General features: G+C 48.3%; 1 protein-coding gene across 3 annotated transcripts in view; it reads left to right on the top strand.

Moving 5' to 3' along the window:
- Positions 1–3677: 3677 nt before the first annotated feature.
- Positions 3678–8011, top strand: part of Rev1 (REV1 DNA directed polymerase) — a 67279-nt gene continuing 62945 nt past the window's right edge. For all 3 annotated transcript variants that reach the window (XM_042695372.1, XM_042695373.1, XM_042695371.1), the window contains exon 1: positions 3678–3866. The gene's annotated coding sequence lies outside the window, so the exon portion shown is untranslated. The remainder of the gene's footprint in view (positions 3867–8011) is intronic.

Here is an 8011-nt window from a genome sequence, read left to right as displayed (position 1 = left end):
AGTTACCAAGTTGCTAGGTCACCAATATCCAAATTGTTTATTAGCCTTGGGATGATATGAAAAGAGAAATTATTCAGAGATTGTCACAAAAAGAAATTCTGGAAACCTCTGTCCTAGGGCCATCATTGTATTAGACCTGGAACCAGTGGATGATATTCATCTTTTTGCCCTGAAGTCACCAAAATGGTGTTCTGATTCACTGTCTCTCTCTCTCCATCAGGATTCTAGTCTATGCACAGAGATGATCCTTCTCTACTCTGGCCCTTCGTTATCCTTGAGTTTCTCTCCCTTCCAGTGACTTTGTCTTCCATCCTATGATAGCCACTAATTCTTCAGTCTTGTTACTATCATGCCCTTTAGTATCTGACTCCCAAATTCCTTTGAAATGTCCCTCACTATCCCTTAGCACCATTGTTCACCAATCTGTATCCACCTTTAATATGTTCTCTTTCCTCCTCAGCTTGGGTTTCACGATCAATTGTTAGAATCCCTCCCTTGCCTATGTCCTCAACTTATTTGCCCTTTTCTCACTTTGTTGTAGTTGCTCTTCAAAACTCTCACCTTGGTCAGATCCAATCTCATCTCTTCTAGGATGCACCTGTAAGCCTGGACTTTTACCAAGACTTGCCTGCTGCGGAAGCTGCCGGAGTGACTTTCTATAACCACTTTATTACTTACATGCTTAGAGCTCCTTGCTCTCAGAATAGTGAAAACACATTAAGACACTTCATGGGCCCTTCCTGCTCAGACTCCTGCTGGCCACTCCAGCTCGTTTACCAGAGTGTATCATTCCCCACAGCACATATTACTCTGACTTCACAGTCTGTATTTCCTTGAATATTCCCTGTCCTTCCACCCTTCTCTGCCTTCGCACATGCCCATACCTCTGAAAGTGGTGCTTTTCTAACTGGACTAGTCTCTCAGTCTTTACTGAGTGGTCCACTGTCCCTTTCCTCCCTCTTTCCTTCTTGGTGCTGGAGATGTTTGCTAGGCAAGAGTCCCACACTTCAACTATACACCCAGTCCTTTGGTTTATATTTTATTTTTGACATGGTAACTTCCTAACTTGGCTGGAGCTGTCCTTGATCCCAAGATCCTCTTGGCTCTGCCTCTCCAGTAGCTAGGATTATAGGTATTCACCACATGGTAATGCCACTTGTCTAGGAAGTCACCCTGATATGCTCTCTCTTTGTTCCATAGGTTGTTCTCAGGTGGTAGTTCTGAACCTGTGCTGCAGGTGTATTTATCTATTTGCCTTCCTTATCACCGTTTTTTGAGGGCAGGAAATAAATGCATTGTGTCTTCTGACATAAAAGTGAGTAGCATACAGAATGTTTGTACATAGTTAATTGCGGAATCCTCCAGAATTTCATGAAAGGTGTGATATTACTATATGTATTGGCAAACCCATTTTGCTTTCCACTTCTTATCTCTGTGTCTGTGGGCATGAATTCATTCTCCATTATTTTCATTTTTCTTGTTTTCACCTTTCATTGTTACAGAAGGTCTTGTAACAATCTGCATCATCATGTAGTGAGTCACTGTGTGTGCATCACCTCAAGGACTTGACTACAAACCTGTGTTTTTCTTAATGGTTTCATGTGCTTATTTTTTGTTTTTGGTCCTTGAGAGACTAGTATGGATGTTTTAAAAAGGGCTTACTGACAGATCCAGAGGTAAAACACTAGCAGAAGACATGTCCTTACAAGGGCAGTCCTGGTCTGCACTGTCATAGGACCCTTGAGATACCACTCATGATTGAATTTTCAAAATGAATTTTAACAAACTTTAGAAAACAGAGAAAATACACAGTGCCCCAAAGCCCCAAAGCACACCCAAGTGTGTGTGTGTGTGGTGGGGGGACAGACTAGCCATATCGGTTGCCTTCTCCAAAGTCAGTCATCTCCCCTTAGGTGGGAAAGATAATCCTGATGAGAATATATAGAATTAGATGAATGAATGAGTGAGTTGAAAAGTCTTCAGATGTTATGGGGTGGTATAAATCACACCATTCTGGAAAACGAAACTTGAACGAATTTATTAATAACGAAGACTCTAGAGTTTGTCCACAATTTTATTGTTCTTTACATCTTTTTATCCTATTTTATCTAGAAAACAAGATACTTGGAAGCTGACTACTAGTTTGTACCAAAATGCACTTTATATAGTTTACCTACATTCTATAAAAAAAAAAAAAAGTACTGCCATGGTCTATTAGCTACAAGCTTCTTTCTTGCTTAAGAAAATGCAGGACGTTTTTTTTTTTTTGGGGGGGGGTCTTGATTACAAAGAGTAAGAAGCAAAACTGCAGTGGAAATCCAATGGTGCATTTCCTGTAGAGTTCACAGGTTATATTTCAATTTGAAAATCAAATTTTGCCATTTCTCTTTAGTGGAAATAACTGCCCTTTAGAAATAGATTTTTTTTTTTTTTAAAAGGAGCCTTATAATTAATAAAGGGTTGTCACTGGTTGGTTTCCTGTGCCGTTTTGGAACATGCCTGTCTGGTGCTGCATTTGGCAACTGGCTGTGACTATTGAAGTCACCCCATTTGTTTTAACTCACAGATCCCAGAAAACCATGCAGTCTGACTGTTGGGGTAGGGAAGAGAATGCCGAAGTTAGTGGATTTAAGTCTACAAGATGAAAAAGACAAAGAGCGGGGGAAGCTACCCTCTACTTTGCCAGGAAACAAGACCCAGCTCTGCAAATTAGTTTTGAAAAGGATACTGATTATTTGCTAAGTATCAACTTTTCAACTACTTCCGATAAAGGTGTGAATAAAGAACTGCGGCGCCTTTGTGGGAAGGCTGGCATCCCGTGTGTTCATTAGGACTTTTATGACCACCACGCAGTCTCCTATCCAACCGACACGGCTAAGGGGAGAAGAGGGCCCTTTGGCCCTTAATTGGAATTGCATTTAAGCATACGTGATCCAGTGTTGTTGTTGTTGTTAACACTAGAGGCAGATTGCTTTCCCGTGTGATTTCGGCGCTGCAGGGGATGAGGCCAAGAACACCTGCGGACCGATCACAAACATCCGGGGCCCGCGGTCAAGGGACTCAGAAGATGGGGCCCGTGCCTGGCGCGGCCGAGCGGCCTGCAGGCCCCCCTCCGCCCCCCGCGAGCCTTCGTGGGCCCCGGTTCTCCCTCGCCCCCCCCCCCCACTCCCCCCGTGCCGGCTCGCGCGCCGGGTTCTCCACTAGATGTCACTGCACATCGATCGCAGTGCCGCCGAGCCGGGCGTGGGGCGTCTCTCCACCGAGCCACCAGGCTTTGAAGCCGGCCCTGTGGCTTCTACCGCGACTGCGGAGCCCGAGGCGGGGTGGGCCGGCCGGCGCGGTTACAGCGAGCGGGCAGCGGCGCCGCGGCCAGAGCGGGAGGCGCGGAGGGGGCGGGGCGGGGCGCGGCGGCCCGGACTCCCCGCCCCCCCCCCCCCCCCCCCCCGAGTGAGACAGTCACGTGCCTCCGTAGGCGCTGCCCTCTGCGGGGCGGTGGCGCGAGCGGAAGGCGGGCCGGCGAGGGGGCGGAGCGCCGCGCCGCACCCGCCGCTCCAGGGTCGCCTGGGGCCGGGCGCGAGCCGGGCGCGTGCGCGGCGCGGTCGGCCGCCGCAGCGGGGAGCAGGGGGGGCGGAGCCAGCGGCGCGCGCGCCCGGGGAGGGGGAGGGGCGGGAGCCGCCGCGGAGGCTCGAGGCCGGCGTCGCCGTTGACGGGGGAGCGTGGGCCGTGGTGCGGCGGGTGACCACGTCCGTCGGCGTTCCTCTGGGCTCCGGGCCGAAGGCACTGTGTGCGGAGGACGCGGCGGCGGCACCCGCGAGGCCGGAGGTGGAAGCAGGGCCCGGGCATGGTGGTCCGAGGCAAAGCGGAAGGTGAGCGAGCGGCCGGGCCGGCGCGGGATGGGGGAGGGGCGGCCGGGCACGCGTCGCCGGAGACGCGGCGGACCGCGCGGCCGGAGGCGGGAGCGGGGCGGGGGCGCGGGGCGGCGGCGCGGGGCGGCGGCGCGGGGCGGCGGGAGCGGGGCGGGGGCGGCGGGGAGGCGCGCCGGCCGGCCGCCCGCTCGCGGCCCGACCTCTGCGGCCTGGGCTGCCGGCGGCTGCCGGGTTATGTAACGCGTGACCTCCCCTACCCCCTCCTCCACGGCGCGGCGGTTCCGGCGCCGCCACCCGCTCCCGGCTGTCAGCCGCCCGCCGGCGCCCGCGGCTCTTCCGCTCGGCGTCCTGCCGCCGCCGCCGCCGCCGCGAACTCCCTGCTTCCTGCGCCGGCGCCGGGCTGGCCATGGCATCGTCCCGCGCCATTCATTCGCGCGCGCGTTCGGGCCCGGGCGTCCGCTCCGCCGGAGTCGGCGGCTTGTGGCGGGGGGGGCGCCCTGGAAGGACGCCGGCGACTCCCCGCCTCCCGGCGCCGCTCGGCTCGGCGTCCTCCCGCCCCAGTGAACCCAGAGTCCGCGTCCGGAGGCAATTGGTTTACTCGTTGCCCCGCGCAGTCACCGTCCCGGGGGCTAGGCGGGCGCCTCGCGCCCACCGTCCTCACCAGGCCCCCCGCCCCCCATCCGGCCACGCGCCGCGGGAAGCACTGGGTCCCGGCGTGGACCCCAGGGCCGTGGGCCTTGCTGTTTGACCGCGGTAGACCTGCGGCGCTCTTGATCAACCAAAATCACAGGTGTTAAGAAGCCAAATTCTGGCCTCTCCGGCCCACCGCGGACCACGTAGAAGCCGGATGATGAAAGTGAAACTAGTGGAAACGACTTTGCCCTTGAAAGGCATTGGTGAGGGACTGGAGAGTTCACGCCGCCTACGTTCGGATCTCTGGCTTAGCCAGAGAGTAAGCCCCCCCCCCCCCCCCCCCACACACACATAGTAACTCGACGACGGTTACCGTCCATCTGCTCTTCAAATGTAGGGTCTCTATTTCCCCTCATATCCCCCTTGGCTTTTGCTTGTGCAACTATTCCTAGCTCGTTCCTACCTGCACTTCCTGTGCTGGACTCTTTGGAAACTCACCAACGGTCCTTCTTGTAGGATCCCACTTCACAGGAATGTTCTTAGTATGGGGCTGTTGGCCATTTATCCTGTGGTCTGATGATTATTCTTTTACCCCCTAGCCTCTTGTGTCTCTTAGGTCCTCTGCAGCCAGGCTCTATCACATCCTTGTCTTTTGTCTTAAATTTTAACTTTTTCTACCAATACATATTTAAGATTTTTTTAAGGTGAGAACTCACAAGATTCCGTCTATAAGCTCAAGTAGGAAATAGTTTTCAGTGTTTGAATCACTCCATTTCCCTTACCTGCAACACAAATCATTTGCATAAGAGAATTAAATACAGTAACAATCCAATCATTGGTAATAAGTGTGTGTGTACACCTAATAGTCTGGTTTTTTTTTTTTTTTTTTTTTTTTTGGTAGGTTGTGGCCTTGAACTCGGCCTGGGCTCTGTCCCTGAGCTTTTGCACTCAAGACTAGTACTCTACCACTTTGAGCCACAGTGCCACTTCCTGTTTTCTGGTGGTTAATTGGAGATAGGAATCTCACGGACTTTCCTGCCAGTGTTGGCTTCGAACTGTGATCCTCAGATTTCAGCCTTCTGAATACCTGGATCACAGGCATGTGCCATCAGCTCCTGGCTAGTCTGGTCTTTGATAGCTCTGGTACTTAACTGTGTGACCTTGGACAAGTTAGATTACTAATACGGGATTTTTTCTGATTCATAGAGTGAAGACCTTATATTCCACTCTGGGCACTTCAGTCTTGAATGAGTTCTTAGATGAAAGATACCTTGTAAGATTAGTATACAGTGGGTACTCCGTGTTACTATCTAGCATGAACCAGACAAAAAGCATGAAAGGAAAATTATAATCACAAGCAATGTTAGGTAACTGTTGTCTCTAAATGAATGAATTGTAGACTAAAGAAAGTGACTTGGCACTAGTAGTAGTGGCTTACATCTGTAATCCTAGTTTCTGAGAATTTCAAAGGCTGAGACATGAGTATCAGAAGCTAGCCCAGGCAAAAACTCTTATCTCCATTTAACCAGTAAAAAGTCATAGTGGAGCTGTGGTTAGCCTTGAGTGGAAAAAACCAAACGAGCATGAGGCTGTGAGTTTAAACCTGGGTACTGACACATACACACACACACAATTTTTTTGTTTCGTATAATAGTACCAGCTGAACCATTAATGTAAATATTAATGGATACTTAAAACCTGTTTTTTTCCCCAAATGTGTCTCCAAGGGGAGTACAAGAAGAGTTTTTATTTTATTTTTTTTTTTTTATTATAAAAGTGATAGATGGGTTAGTTTCATAAGTCAACTAATGAATACATTTCATTTTGAATGTTGTCACCCTTCCTTCACTCTCTGCCAGTTTTTCCCTCCCATTCCCCACCCACATATTGCCTAGTGAGTACCACTGCTTCATTTGTTCATCTTTTGTTAAGGAGGGTTTCATGAGTCTTTTTTGTGAATGGTTAGGTTTGCAGGATCATCTTTTAGTATCTCATCTGTATATAAACTATACACAAGTTGAGACATAAATTCTAGTATCTTGCTTAGACTGTGGATTACTGTCTTCACGGATGTCCTTGTATCTTTTGCTCTCTTATTCCCCACATAACTGATCTTTAAAAAATAATAATCATTTTCTTGAAGAAGTTCTGTTATATTTATAATTGATTTTAAACCCAATAGGACATTGTACAATTTGGCAGCTGCCAGCTTCTAACCTTGTGTGTTACCTCAGTACCCTACATCAGTCTCACAATATTTGAACAAACTTTTCCTACTTCAGAATGCTATCCCATTTTTCCTGAGTCATCCCTTTAAGTCAGAATTGTTACCTTCTGCTAGCTGCTCATATGTCTTCAGAGGTGCTTTCCCTTGACTCCTAAAATAGAAACCATCCTCAATGTCTTCCTTTGCACTTGAAGATTTCACTCCCTCTCCCCCTACCAGTATTTATTATTAGATGAAGATAGACCGTTATCACTTATTGATTGATTTCCTCTATTAGACTTATTTTTTCCATCTATGGGGCAGAGATCATGTCTGAGTTGTACGATGCTTTATCCCTAATACTTAGCCCACATACTTTAGACGTTAATACCTTAGGCGCTCAGTAAAATTTGTTAAATGACTTGAACATTCTTCTGGACAAGCTGAGTCAAAATCCTGGCTCCTAGCATTACTGATTGTGTGGCCTGGGGCAAGTTAATAACTCACGCTTCAGTTTGTGCATCTATAAAATAACTAATTATCTATCTTACATGATTACTGTGAGTAATTGAGTTAATATGTGTAAAGTGCTTAGGTCATGGTTATATTACTTTAAAACTATTTAGAATTAGAGTATTGACTTTGGATTTTGTATTTTGGCCCAAGATAAAGATGAATTCATTCCTTTATTTGGGAAGAGGGTGGTACTGGGATTTGAACTCAAGGCCTCACACTTGGTTGGCAGGTACTCCCCTATGTGAGCTGCAGCCTAGCCATTTTTGCTTTATTTTCAGGTATTTGCCCAGGCTGGCCTCAGACTGTGATCTTCCCACTTGCAGTCCCATGTAACTAAGATTACAGATGTTAAAGTACCATGCCTGGCTGGATCTTTGAGATAGGGTCTAACTTTGTCAAGGGTGACCTCTAACTATAGGCCGACCTTCTAACAACAGTCCTAGCTCCAAGTATTATGAATCACTATAACCAGTCCATATTACTTCATTTTTATATTACTTTTTTGGATAGGTTTTTTTGGCTACTGAAATTTTACTTAGAAAACTTGCAAATTCAGTTTTGTGGGTGTCTAGAAGAACAACTTAAAAAACAAATCTCTGAGAATAGTGAACTGTATTTGTTCTTAATGTGTAAGTCAGTTTTTTTTTAATCGGTCTGTGGAAATGCTTAATTATGCCAACTATCCACCAGAGTGGCTTTTATGTATTTCTCTTTGAAGTTCCACTGGAGATAAGAGTGTAGTGATGAAAGGACTTGCTGTAGGCTTCCTGTCCTCAGATAGGAAAATCCT

This window comes from Dipodomys spectabilis, unplaced genomic scaffold, assembly GCF_019054845.1.
Source record: "Dipodomys spectabilis isolate Male_0828 unplaced genomic scaffold, ASM1905484v1 ptg000187l, whole genome shotgun sequence".
In the NCBI taxonomy this organism is placed as follows: domain Eukaryota; kingdom Metazoa; phylum Chordata; class Mammalia; order Rodentia; family Heteromyidae; genus Dipodomys; species Dipodomys spectabilis.
This window is presented reverse-complemented; position numbering and strand designations above follow the sequence as displayed.